Source organism: Hyperolius riggenbachi, chromosome 6 (genome assembly GCF_040937935.1).
Source record: "Hyperolius riggenbachi isolate aHypRig1 chromosome 6, aHypRig1.pri, whole genome shotgun sequence".
NCBI lineage: Eukaryota > Metazoa > Chordata > Amphibia > Anura > Hyperoliidae > Hyperolius > Hyperolius riggenbachi.
Genome location: NC_090651.1, coordinates 379,990,718 through 380,005,631, shown reverse-complemented (window position 1 = coordinate 380,005,631; position 14,914 = coordinate 379,990,718). Strand labels below are relative to the sequence as shown.

General features: G+C 53.3%; 1 protein-coding gene across 1 annotated transcript in view; it reads left to right on the top strand.

Moving 5' to 3' along the window:
* The window catches only part of LOC137523088 (uncharacterized), a 66,133-nt gene that overhangs the window by 30,888 nt on the left and 20,331 nt on the right, over positions 1-14,914 (top strand). The window lies entirely within an intron of this gene.

Here is a 14,914-nt window from a genome sequence, read left to right as displayed (position 1 = left end):
TGCACACGTACATTTATACACTAGGGGGCATCTGCGAAGCAGTGCATGCAGCAGACATGCACACGTACATTTATACACTAGGGGACAGCGGCGAGGCAGTGCATGCGGCAGACTTGCACATGTACATTTATACACTAGGGGACAGCGGTGAGTTAGTGCATGTGGCAGACGTGCACACGTACATTTATACACTAGGGGACAGCGGCAAGGCAGTGCATGCAGCAGTCTTGCACACGTACATTTATACACTAGGGAACAGCGGCGAGGCAGTGCATGCGGCAGACTTGCACACGTACATTTATACACTAGGGGGCATCTGCGAGGCAGTGCATGCAGCAGACATGCACACGTACATTTATACACTAGGGGACAGCGGCGAGGCAGTGCATGCGGCAGACTTGCACATGTACATTTATACACTAGGGAACAGCGGCGAGGCAGTGCATGCGGCAGACTTGCACACGTACATTTATACACTAGGGGACAGCGGCGAGGCAGTGCATGCGGCAGACTTGCACACGTACATTTATACACTAGGGAACAGCGGCGAGGCAGTGCATGCGGCAGACTTGCACACGTACATTTATACACTAGGGAACAGCGGCGAGGCAGTGCATGCGGCTGTCTTTCACACGTACATTTATATACTAGGGGAACAGCGGCAAGGCAGTACATGCGGCAGACTTGCACAAGTACATTTATACACTAGGGGACAGTGGAGAAGCAGTGCATGCGGCAGTCTTGCACACGTACATTTATACACTAGGGAACAGCGGCGAGGCAGTGCATGCGGCAGACTTGCACATGTACATTTATACACCAGGGGACAGCGGCGAGGCAGTGCATGCGGCAGACTTGCACAAGTACATTTATACACTAGGAAACAGCGGCGAGGCAGTGCATGCGGCAGTCTTGCACACGTACATTTATACACTAGGGGACAGCGGCGAGGCAGTGCATGCGGCAGACATGCACATGTACATTTATACACTAGGGAACAGCGGCGAGGCAGTGCATGCAACAGACATGCACACGTACATTTATACACTAGGGAACAGCGACGAGGCAGTGCATGCGGCAGACATGCACACATACATTTATACACCAAGGGACAGTGGCGAGGCAGTGCATGTGGCAGACTTGCACACGTACATTTATACACTAGGGAACAGCGGCGAGGCAGTGCATGCGGCAGACTTGCACACGTACATTTATACACTAGGGGACACCGGTGAGGTAGTGCATGTGGCAGACGTGCACACGTACATTTATACACTAGGGACAGCGGCAAGGCAGTGCATGCGGCAGTCTTGCACACGTACATTTATACACTAGTGAACAGCGGCGAGGCAGTGCATGCGGCACACTTGCACACGTACATTTATACACTAGGGGGCATCTGCGAGGCAGTGCATGCGGCAGACATGCACACTTACATTTATACACTAGGGGACAGCGGCGAGGCAGTGCATGCGGCAGACTTGCACACGTACATTTATACACTAGGGAACAGCGGCGAGGCAGTGCATGCGGCAGACTTGCACACGTACATTTATACACTAGGGGACAGCGGCGAGGCAGTGCATGCGGCAGACTTGCACACGTACATTTATACACTAGGGAACAGCGGCGAGGCAGTGCATGCAGCAGACTTGCACACGTACAAAAATACACTAGGGAACAGTGGCGAGGCAGTGCATGCGGCAGTCTTCCACATGTACATTTATACACTAGGGGACAGCGGCAAGGCAGTGCATGTGGCAGACTTGCACACGTACATTTATACACTAGGGAACAGCGGCGAGGCAGTGCATGCGGCAGACTTGCACACGTACGTTTATACACTAGGGAACAGCGGCGAGGCAGTGCATGCGGCAAACTTGCACACGTACATTTATACACTAGGGAACAGCGGCGAGGCAGTGCATGCGGCAGACTTGCACACGTACATTTATACACTAGGGGACAGCGGCAAGGCAGTGCATGTGGAAGACATGCACACGTACATTTATACACTAGGGGACATCTGCGAGGCAGTGCATGCGGTAGACATGCACACGTACATTTATACACTAGGGAACAGCGGCGAGGCAGTGCATGCGGCAGACTTGCACACGTACATTTATGCACTAGGGAACAGCGGCGAGGCAGTGCATGCGGCAGACTTGCACACGTACATTTATACACTAGGGGACAGCAGGGAGGCAGTGCATGCGGCAGACATGCACACGTACATTTATACACTAGGGAACAGCGGCGAGGCAGTGCATGCGGCAGACTTGCAAACGTACATTTATACACTAGGGGACAGCGGCGAGGCAGTGCATGCGGCAGTCTTGCACACGTACATTTGCACACTAGGGGACAGCGGCGAGGCAGTGCATGCGGCAGTCTTGCACATGTACATTTATACACTAGGGAACAGCGGTGAGGCAGTGCATGCGGCAGACTTGCACATGTACATTTATACACCAGGGGACAGCGGCGAGGCAGTGCATGCGGCAGACTTGCACAAGTACATTTATACACTAGGGAACAGCGGCGAGGCAGTGCATGCGGCAGTCTTGCACACGTACATTTATACACTAGGGGACAGCGGCGAGGCAGTGCATGCGGCAGACATGCACACGTACATTTATACACTAGGGAACAACGGTGAGGCAGTGCATGCGGCAGACATGCACATGTACATTTATACACTAGGGGACAGTGGCTAGGCAGTGCATGCGGCAAACTTGCACACGTACATTTATACACTAGGGGAACAGCGGCGAGGCAGTGCATGCGGCAGACTTGCAAACGTACATTTATACACTAGGGGACAGCGGCGAAGCAGTGCATGCGGCAGTCTTGCACACGTACATTTATACACTAGGGAACAGCGGCGAGGCAGTGCATGCGGCAGACTTGCACATGTACATTAATACACCAGGGGACAGCGGCGAGGCAGTGCATGCGGCAGACTTGCACAAGTACATTTATACACTAGGGAACAGCGGCGAGGCAGTGCATGCGGCAGTCTTGCACACGTACATTTATACACTAGGGGACAGCGGCGAGGCAGTGCATGCGGCAGACATGCACACGTACATTTATACACTAGGGAACAGCGACGAGGCAGTGCATGCGGCAGATATGCACACATACATTTATACACCAGGGGACAGCGGCGAGGCAGTGCATGTGGCAGACTTGCACACGTACATTTATACACTAGGGGACAGCGGCGAGGCAGTGCATGCGGCAGACTTGCACACGTACATTTATACACCAGGGAACAGCGGCGAGGCAGTGCATGCGGCAGACATGCACACGTACATTTATACACTAGGGAACAACGGTGAGGCAGTGCATGCGGCAGACTTGCACACGTACATTTATACAATAGGGGACAGCGGCGAGGCAGTGCATGCGGCAGACATGCACACGTACATTTATACACTAGGGAACAGCGGTGAGGCAGTGCATGCGGTAGTCTTGCACACGTACATTTATACACTAGAGGACAGCGGCGAGGCAGTGCATGCGGCAGACTTGCACACGCACATTTATACACTAGGGAACAGCGGCGAGGCAGTGCATGCGGCAGTCTTGCACACGTACATTTATACAATAGGGGACAGCGGCGAGGCAGTGCATGGGGCAGACTTGCACACGTACATTTATACACTAGGGAACAGCGGCGAGGCAGTGCATGCGGAAGACTTGCACACGTACATTTATACACTATGGGACAGCGGCGGGGCAGTGCATGCGGCAGACATGCACACGTACATTTATACACTAGGGAACAGCGGCAAGGCAGTGCATGCGGCAGTCTTGCACACGTACATTTATACAATAGGGAACAGCGGCGAGGCAGTGCATGCGGCAGACTTGCACACGTACATTTATACACTAGGGGGCATCTGCGAGGCAGTGCATGCAGCAGACATGCACACGTACATTTATACACTAGGGGACAGCGGCGAGGCAGTGCATGCGGCAGACTTGCACATGTACATTTATACACTAGGGGACAGCGGTGAGTTAGTGCATGTGGCTGATGTGCACACGTACATTTATACACTAGGGGACAGCGGCAAGGCAGTGCATGCGGCAGTCTTGCACACGTACATTTATACACTAGGGAACAGCGGCGAGGCAGTGCATGCGGCAGACTTGCACACGTACATTTATACACTAGGGGGCATCTGCGAGGCAGTGCATGCAGCAGACATGCACACGTACATTTATACACTAGGGGACAGCGGCGAGGCAGTGCATGCGGCAGACTTGCACATTGTTAAGATTCTCTTCAGTCCCTGTTGACCCTCCCACGAAGGAAGAGGCGTTACCCAGTAGTGGAGTCTAGGTGACCACGGGTCTTCACCCACACTCCCTTGAGGGGAGTGCAGGACCACAACCCCAGGAGGGGGATGTGGAGCTTCGCTGCCTAGTGCCCTACCAGGTCACTACTGGGATTGCCTCAGCGAGTGGTCGGGAGAACAGGTGACACTGATTGTGGAGTAGACTTGGTCCGATGGAGGCTAGAGATTCCAAGGCCGGTGGAATATGCTGAAGTCGAGATAACAAGCCAGTGGTCGGGGCAGGCGGAGATCAACGGTGGTCGGGGTCACAAGCCAGGGGTCGGGGCAGGCAGCAGACAGAGAATATCCAGAAGGCAGAGCAGAAGTCGGGGCCGGCAGAGATCAAGCAGTAGTCGGGGTCACAAGCCAAAGGTCACAGCGGAAGATCAGGATCAGTAAGCAGGAACAAGGTTCACCAACAGGGAGACAAGCTGTCAGAACGAGCAGCACTGCATCTAAGGGCAGTGCTGCTTATATACCCTAGATTGGCGCCAGAATTAACGCTCTGCACATGCGCAGAACGTGTGCCTCCGTTTGCGCGTGCGCGCGCACATGCGTACGCGCGCCCGCCGCTACTGCGCACGCGCGCGGCCTAATGCGCGCGCAGCATCTTGTGCGCATGCGCACTGCGCGCCACGCCGCGCGCCGCTCAGAACAACAAAGTTTATGCCAATGAGGCCCTACGCGTGCGCACACGCGATAATCTACTGGGACGCTGCAGATGGCCGCCATGGTGAGTGTAACATTGCCCCCCCCCGAGGGGCAACCTCCGGGTGCCCCTAGGACCTGGCTTGTCAGGGAATCTCTGGTGAAATCTTCTTATTAGTAAGGGGGCATGTATATTAGTAGCGGGTTCCCAGGAGTTCTCTTCAATTCCAAACCCTTTCCACTTGATCAAGTACTGCAGGGAATTTCTTACCCGCCTGCTATCCAATATTTTCTCCACCTCAAATTCTTCGGACCCCTCGACAAGAATTGGTTGAGGCGGCTCAGAGGAACGACCGGGAAACGTGTTGGGTAAAACCTTCTTTAGGCAGGAGACATGGAACACCGGATGAATTCGAAGTGAAGCTGGCAGATTCAATTTAACTGTTACCGGATTGATCCTTTGTACCACAGGAAAAGGACCGATAAACCTAGGAGCAAACTTCTTAGAGGGGCAGTAGAGTTTAAGGTTAGTAGTGGAAAGCCATACTAGATCCCCAGGAGATAAGTCTGGTCCTCCTCTTCTGTGTCTATTGGCAGACCCTTTACTTCTTTCCTGAGTCTGTTGCAGAACACTGTGAACCATGTCAAAGTTCCGTTTAATATTTGAAATTCTTTCCAGTACTCCCGGACAATCAGAAGAAACATCCAGGCCAGGCAGAAACGTGGGGTGTATTCCATAGTTAATGAAGAATGGTGACTGATGGGTGGATGAGTGAACCGAATTATTGAAGGCAAACTCAGCGGTGGCCAACAGGGAATACCAGTCGTCCTGGGAAGCAGCAGTGAAGCATCGGATATATTGCTCCAATGTTTGGTTCGTCCTCTCTGTTTGACCGTTGGTCTGTGGATGGTACCCTGAAGAGAGGGACAGTTTGATTTGGAGACCCTTGCAAAGTTCTTGCCAAAACCGTGAAGTAAATTGTGACCCCCGGTCGGACACGATATTGGATGGCAGACCATGAAGTCGCACTATTTCTTGGATAAAAACTCGGGCAGTCTCTGCGGCTGAGGGAACTTGTTTCAACGGAAGAAAGTGGGCCATTTTAGAAAAGCGATCCACCACGACCAGAATAGTTGTGAATCCCTCTGAAGGGGGTAGATCCACTATAAAATCCATTGCGATGTCGCTCCATGGCCGGGTTGGGACCGGAAGAGGGTTCAAGAGGCCCCAGGGACGAGTACGAAGATTCTTAGAGCGGGCACATGTTTCACAGGATGTAACGTAGGATTTACAGTCCTTGACCAGTTCGGGCCACCAAAACTTTCTTTGTAAGAGTTCCTGTGTCCTGTGAACCCCAAAGTGTCCTGCTAATTTACTGTCATGGCAGGCCTGAAGAACCAGCATGCGTGTGTCGGTAGGAACGAAGATCTTGTCCTGAAAGTAATAGAGGCCTTCCTTACTTGGTAGATCCGGAGGCGTACTGAGTTGAGAGGAAGCCTGTTTGATGAGTTCCAAGACATTAGACTGTAATAATAGAAACTGTTGTGGAGAAAGAATTGTTTCGGGTGCTGGATCAGGTACCGCCTCAGGTTGAAACATTCTTGATAGTGCATCCGGCTTAACGTTTTTGGACCCAGGGCGATAGGTCAAGTGGAAGTTGAACCTGGAAAAGAAGAGCGACCACCGAGCCTGACGTGGTCTTAACCTCTTGGCTGAACGTAGGTATTCTAGGTTCTTGTGGTCTGTCAGGATTAGGATTGGTTGCTCTGCTCCTTCTAGAAGGTATCTCCATTCCTCAAAAGCGGCCTTAATGGCAAGAAGCTCCCGGTCCGCAACATCGTAGTTCCTTTCAGCCGTGTTTAGTTTTCGGGAAAAGAACGCCACTGGGTGGAGAATGGATCTTGGACCAAACCGCTGAGACAAGACGGCTCCCACAGCGACCTCTGAGGCGTCCACCTCCAGAACGAAAGCCTTAGCAGGATCAGGATGTTTTAAGATAGGTGCGGATGTGAAACAAGACTTCAGTTTCTCGAAGGCAGACTGAGCAGCAGGAGTCCACTTAAACGCACGAGCCGTGCTGGTCAACTGGGTGATAGGAGCCACAATCTGGGAGAAATTCTTAATAAATTTCCTGTAGAAATTAGCAAAGCCAATAAAGCGTTGGACGGACTTACGATCCACAGGTGTTGGCCAGTCTAGGATAGCTGTGACCTTCTGAGGGTCCATCTCGACTCCTCCTGGAGAGATCTTCAGACCTAGAAACTGTATATTAACTTGGTCGAATTCACATTTTTCCGGCTTTGCATATAATCCATGAACGCGGAGACGAGCTAGAACCCTTCTTACATGAAGGTGATGCTCTTCCAGGGAAGAAGAGAAGATGAGGATGTCATCCAGGTATACTACCATGAAGTGGTCGATAAAGTCCCTGAAGATGTCGTTGACAAAATGTTGGAATGTAGCTGGAGCATTGCATAATCCGAAAGGCATTACTAGATATTCAAAGTGACCAAACCGGGAACGAAAGGCTGTCTTCCACTCGTCCCCTTCTCGGATTCTGATCAGATTGTAAGCTCCACGCAAGTCCAATTTGGAAAAGATACAGGCGGACTGGAGCCTCCGGAACAAGTCGGGCATTAATGGAAGAGGATAGCGATTCTTGATGGTGATCTTATTGAGCTCCCGATAATCGACACAGGGCCGTAAAGAACCATCCTTCTTCTCAACAAAGAATATTCCGGCCCCTGCAGGAGAGGTAGACGGACGGATGAAACCCTTGGTGAGATTCTCTTGAATGTACTCCTTAAGAACTAGAGTCTCGGGCTCGGATAAAGGGTACGTTCTTCCGAAGGGAATGGGAGCTCCTGGTTGAAGATCAATGGGGCAGTCATAGGGTCGGTGCGGAGGTAAGGCATCTGCTTTGGATTTGTCGAATACATCCAGGAAATCATGGTAGACTGCAGGAATAATGTTTCTCTGGGGAGAGTTCATACAGAATAAAGTTCCTGCACGAGGGAAGCAGGAACGCAGACAATAATCTGACTGGAATGCGACTTCATGAGAGACCCAATTGATAGCAGGGTTATGAGTATTTAGCCACGGCATTCCAAGGATCACTGGAAATAAAGGAGAAGGTAACAGATCAAAACTCAGATATTCCTGATGTTCCTCTTGAATGGTAACCAGAAGTGGCAGGGTTTCAGTGGTAATAGGACCGGAACCAATGGCAGATCCATCTGCCAACTGGATGACCAGGGGTTGGCGCTTACGGCAGGTAGGGAGCTGGAGCTGTTGCGCCAACTGGATGTCCAAGAAACATGAGCAGGCTCCAGAGTCCACGATGGCTTTAATCGTAACGCTCCTTCCTTGAGGGCCCTGTAACGAGAGAGTGAGCGGAATATGAGAGGAGGCAAGCGGGGGAGCAGGAGAACCACTTGCACATATTAAAAAGTCAAGCTCACCAGGTGGTCTGATCGGGCAGTTGATCCGGAAGTGCCCAGACGCTCCACAATATAAGCACAGATTGGCAGATCTTCGACGCTGTCTTTCCTCCAGCGAGAGAGCGGGCCGGGCTAGACCTATCTGCATAGGCTCGGGCTCGTCCAAACCAGGGGGAATGGACGGTGGAGGGATAACAGCAGGTCTCGGGCTGGGTAGACTCCAAGCTGGTCGAGGAGCTCCAGCCCTTTCGGAACGTCGCTCTCTGAGGCGTCTGTCGATCTGTATGGCCAGCTGGATGAGATCTTTAAGGGAATCCGGAACCCCCACCCGGGCCAGCTCGTCTTTAAGGGTGTCAGAGAGTCCCTGCCGAAACTGGAACCTTAGGGCAGAATCGTTCCACGAGACATCCGCTTCCCAGCGGCGGAACTCCAACACATAATCCTCGACTGGTCTTCTGCCCTGCCGAAGGGACTGGAGGGCGCTCTCCGCAGAAGCGGCTCTACCGGGATCATCATAGATCTCTGCCATGGTCTCAAAGAACAAATCAAGGCTTAGTAATGCTGGATGACGTTGCTCCACCAAACGAAGGGCCCACGCCTGGGGTTCCCCTTGAAGAAGGGATATCACAGCTCCTACCTTGATTTCTTCACTGGCAAAAGTCCTAGGTAACAGGGAAAAATGCAGACGGCAGGCACTTTGAAACCATCGGAATTTGGAGCGATCCCCTGAGAAACGTTCAGGCAGAGGTAAACGAGGTTCAGGAGGAGCAGCAACTGCACCCTCTCCGACTGGAGGAGGAACCACCGGGGCAGCCGCGGGCACAGCAGGAGGGACTGCAGCGACATCAGCAACAGGCCCAGTACCTCGGAGTTGGTCCCGGATCTCCTGATAACCCTTCTGGACTTCATCCATAGAAACACGTAGTTGTGTCACAAGGTCATAAAGAATCTCCACGGGAGAACGAGTTCCACCAGTGTCCATCTTGGCTGCTCGTTACTGTTAAGATTCTCTTCAGTCCCTGTTGACCCTCCCACGAAGGAAGAGGCGTTACCCAGTAGTGGAGTCTAGGTGACCACGGGTCTTCACCCACACTCCCTTGAGGGGAGTGCAGGACCACAACCCCAGGAGGGGGATGTGGAGCTTCGCTGCCTAGTGCCCTACCAGGTCACTACTGGGATTGCCTCAGCGAGTGGTCGGGAGAACAGGTGACACTGATTGTGGAGTAGACTTGGTCCGATGGAGGCTAGAGATTCCAAGGCCGGTGGAATATGCTGAAGTCGAGATAACAAGCCAGTGGTCGGGGCAGGCGGAGATCAACGGTGGTCGGGGTCACAAGCCAGGGGTCGGGGCAGGCAGCAGACAGAGAATATCCAGAAGGCAGAGCAGAAGTCGGGGCCGGCAGAGATCAAGCAGTAGTCGGGGTCACAAGCCAAAGGTCACAGCGGAAGATCAGGATCAGTAAGCAGGAACAAGGTTCACCAACAGGGAGACAAGCTGTCAGAACGAGCAGCACTGCATCTAAGGGCAGTGCTGCTTATATACCCTAGATTGGCGCCAGAATTAACGCTCTGCACATGCGCAGAACGTGTGCCTCCGTTTGCGCGTGCGCGCGCACATGCGTACGCGCGCCCGCCGCTACTGCGCACGCGCGCGGCCTAATGCGCGCGCAGCATCTTGTGCGCATGCGCACTGCGCGCCACGCCGCGCGCCGCTCAGAACAACAAAGTTTATGCCAATGAGGCCCTACGCGTGCGCACACGCGATAATCTACTGGGACGCTGCAGATGGCCGCCATGGTGAGTGTAACACACATGTACATTTGTACACTAGGGAACAGCGGCGAGGCAGTGCATGCGGCAGACTTGCACACGTACATTTATACACTAGGGGACAGCAGCGAGGCAGTGCATGCGGCAGACATGCACACGTACATTTATACACTAGGGAACAGCGGCGAGGCAGTGCATGCGGCAGACTTGCACACGTACATTTATACACTAGGGAACAGCGGCGAGGCAGTGCATGTGGCTGTCTTTCACACGTACATTTATACACTAGGGGAACAGCGGCAAGGCAGTGCATGCGGCAGACTTGCACACGTACATTTATACACTAGGGGACAGCGGCGAAGCAGTGCATGCGGCAGTCTTGCACACGTACATTTATACACTAGGGAACAGCGGCGAGGCAGTGCATGCGGCAGACTTGCACATGTACATTTATACACCAGGGGACAGCGGCGAGGCAGTGCATGCGGCAGACTTGCACAAGTACATTTATACACTAGGGAACAGCGGCGAGGCAGTGCATGCGGCAGACTTGCACACGTACATTTATACACTAGGGGACAGCAGCGAGGCAGTGCATGCGGCAGACATGCACACGTACATTTATACACTAGGGAACAGCGGCGAGGCAGTGCATGCGGCAGACTTGCACACGTACATTTATACACTAGGGAACAGCGGCGAGGCAGTGCATGTGGCTGTCTTTCACACGTACATTTATACACTAGGGGAACAGCGGCAAGGCAGTGCATGCGGCAGACTTGCACACGTACATTTATACACTAGGGGACAGCGGCGAAGCAGTGCATGCGGCAGTCTTGCACACGTACATTTATACACTAGGGAACAGCGGCGAGGCAGTGCATGCGGCAGACTTGCACATGTACATTTATACACTAGGGGACAGCGGCGAGGCAGTGCATGCGGCAGACATGCACATGTACATTTATACACTAGGGAACAGCGGCGAGGCAGTGCATGCGGCTGACATGCACACGTACATTTATACACTAGGGAACAGCGACGAGGCAGTGCATGCGGCAGACATGCACACATACATTTATACACCAAGGGACAGTGGCGAGGCAGTGCATGTGGCAGACTTGCACACGTACATTTATACACCAGGGAACAGCGGCGAGGCAGTGCATGCGGCAGACATGCACACGTACTTTAATACACTAGGGGACAGCGGCGAGGCAGTGCATGCGGCAGACTTGCACACGTACATTTATACCCTAGGGAACAGCGGCGAGGCAGTGCATGCGGCAGACATGCACACGTACATTTATACACTAGGGGACAGCGGCGAGGCAGTGCATGCGGCAGACTTGCACACGTACATTTATACACTAGGGGACAGCGGCGAGGCAGTGCATGCGGCAGTCTTGCACACGTACCTTTATACAATAGGGGACAGCGGCGAGGCAGTGCATGCGGCAGACTTGCACACGTACATTTATACACTAGGGAACAGCGGCGAGGCAGTGCATGCGGCAGACTTGCACACGTACATTTATACACTAGGGGACAGCAGCGAGGCAGTGCATGCGGCAGACATGCACACGTACATTTATACACTAGGGAACAGCGGCGAGGCAGTGCATGCGGCAGACTTGCACACGTACATTTATACACTAGGGAACAGCGGCGAGGCAGTGCATGTGGCTGTCTTTCACACGTACATTTATACACTAGGGGAACAGCGGCAAGGCAGTGCATGCGGCAGACTTGCACACGTACATTTATACACTAGGGGACAGCGGCGAAGCAGTGCATGCGGCAGTCTTGCACACGTACATTTATACACTAGGGAACAGCGGCGAGGCAGTGCATGCGGCAGACTTGCACATGTACATTTATACACTAGGGGACAGCGGCGAGGCAGTGCATGCGGCAGACATGCACATGTACATTTATACACTAGGGAACAGCGGCGAGGCAGTGCATGCGGCTGACATGCACACGTACATTTATACACTAGGGAACAGCGACGAGGCAGTGCATGCGGCAGACATGCACACATACATTTATACACCAAGGGACAGTGGCGAGGCAGTGCATGTGGCAGACTTGCACACGTACATTTATACACCAGGGAACAGCGGCGAGGCAGTGCATGCGGCAGACATGCACACGTACTTTAATACACTAGGGGACAGCGGCGAGGCAGTGCATGCGGCAGACTTGCACACGTACATTTATACCCTAGGGAACAGCGGCGAGGCAGTGCATGCGGCAGACATGCACACGTACATTTATACACTAGGGGACAGCGGCGAGGCAGTGCATGCGGCAGACTTGCACACGTACATTTATACACTAGGGGACAGCGGCGAGGCAGTGCATGCGGCAGTCTTGCACACGTACCTTTATACAATAGGGGACAGCGGCGAGGCAGTGCATGCGGCAGACTTGCACACGTACATTTATACACTAGGGAACAGCGGCGAGGCAGTGCATGCGGCAGACTTGCACACGTACATTTATACACTAGGGGACACCGGTGAGGTAGTGCATGTGGCAGACGTGCACACGTACATTTATACACTAGGGACAGTGGCGAGGCAGTGCATGCGGCAGTCTTCCACACGTACATTTATACAATAGGGGACAGCGGCGAGGCAGTGCATGGGGCAGACTTGCACACGTACATTTATACACTAGGGACAGCGGCGAGGCAGTGCATGCGGCAGTCTTGCACACGTACATTTATACACTAGGGAACAGCGGCGAGGCAGTGCATGCGGCAAACTTGCACACGTACATTTATACACTAGGGGGCATCTGCGAGGCAGTGCATGCGGCAGACATGCACACTTACATTTTTACACTACGGGACAGCGGCGAGGCAGTGCATGCGGCAGACTTGCACACGTACATTTATACACTAGGGAACAGCGGCGAGGCAGTGCATGCGGCAGACTTGCACACGTACATTTATACACTAGGGGACAGCGGCGAGGCAGTGCATGCGGCAGACTTGCACACGTACATTTATACACTAGGGAACAGCGGCGAGGCAGTGCATGCAGCAAACTTGCACACGTACAAAAATACACTAGGGAACAGCGGCAAGGCAGTGCATGTGGCAGACTTGCACACGTACATTTATACAATAGGGAACAGCGGCGAGGCAGTGCATGCGGCAGTCTTCCACACGTACATGTATACCCTGGGGGACAGCGGCAAGGCAGTGCATGTGGCAGACTTGCACACGTACGTTTATACACTAGGGAACAGCGGCGAGGCAGTGCATGCGGCAAACTTGCACACGTACATTTATACACTAGGGAACAGCGGCGAGGCAGTGCATGCGGCAGACTTGCACACGTACATTTATACACTAGGGAACAGCGGCGAGGCAGTGCATGCGGCAGACTTGCACACGTACATTTATGCACTAGGGAACAGCGGCGAGGCAGTGCATGCGGCAGACATGCACACGTACATTTATACACTAGGGAACAGCGGCGAGGCAGTGCATGCGGCAGACTTGCACACATACATTTATACACTAGGGGACAGCGGCGAGGCAGTGCATGCGGCAGACTTGCACACGTACATTTATACACTAGGGAACAGCGGCGAGGCAGTGCATGCGGCAGACTTGCACACGTACATTTATACACTAGGGGACAGCGGCGGGGCAGTGCATGCGGCAGACATGCACACGTACATTTATACACTAGGGAACAGCGGCAAGGCAGTGCATGCGGCAGACTTGCACAAGTACATTTATGCACTAGGGAACAGCGGCGAGGCAGTGCATGCGGCAGACTTGCACACGTACATTTATACACTTAGGGACAGCGGGGAGGCAGTGCATGCGGCAGACTTGCACACGTACATTTATACACTAGGGAACAGCGGCGAGGCAGTGCATGCGGCAGTCTTGCACACGTACATTTATACACTAGGGGACAGCGGCGAGGCAGTGCATGCGGCAGACATGCACACGTACATTTATACACTAGGGAACAGCGGCGAGGCAGTGCATGCGGCAGACTTGCACACATACATTTATACACTAGGGGACAGCGGCGAGGCAGTGCATGCGGCAGACTTGCACACGTACATTTATACACTAGGGAACAGCGGCGAGGCAGTGCATGCGGCAGACTTGCACACGTACATTTATACACTAGGGGACAGCGGCGGGGCAGTGCATGCGGCAGACATGCACACGTACATTTATACACTAGGGAACAGCGGCAAGGCAGTGCATGCGGCAGACTTGCACAAGGACATTTTTACACTGGGGAACAGCGGCGAGGCAGTGCATGCGGCAGACTTGCACACATACATTTATACACTAGGGGACAGCGGCGAGGCAGTGCATGCGGCAGACTTGCACACATACATTTATACACTAGGGGACAGCGGCGAGGCAGTGCATGCGGCAGACTTGCACACGTACATTTATACACTAGGGAACAGCGGCGAGGCAGTGCATGCGGCAGACTTGCACACGTACATTTATACACTAGGGGACAGCGGCGGGGCAGTGCATGCGGCAGACATGCACACGTACATTTATACACTAGGGAACAGCGGCAAGGCAGTGCATGCGGCAGACTTGCACAAGTACATTTATACACTGGGGAACAGCGGCGAGGCAGTGCATGCGGCAGACTTGCACACGTACATTTATACACAGGGAACAGCGGCGAGGCAGTGCATGCGGC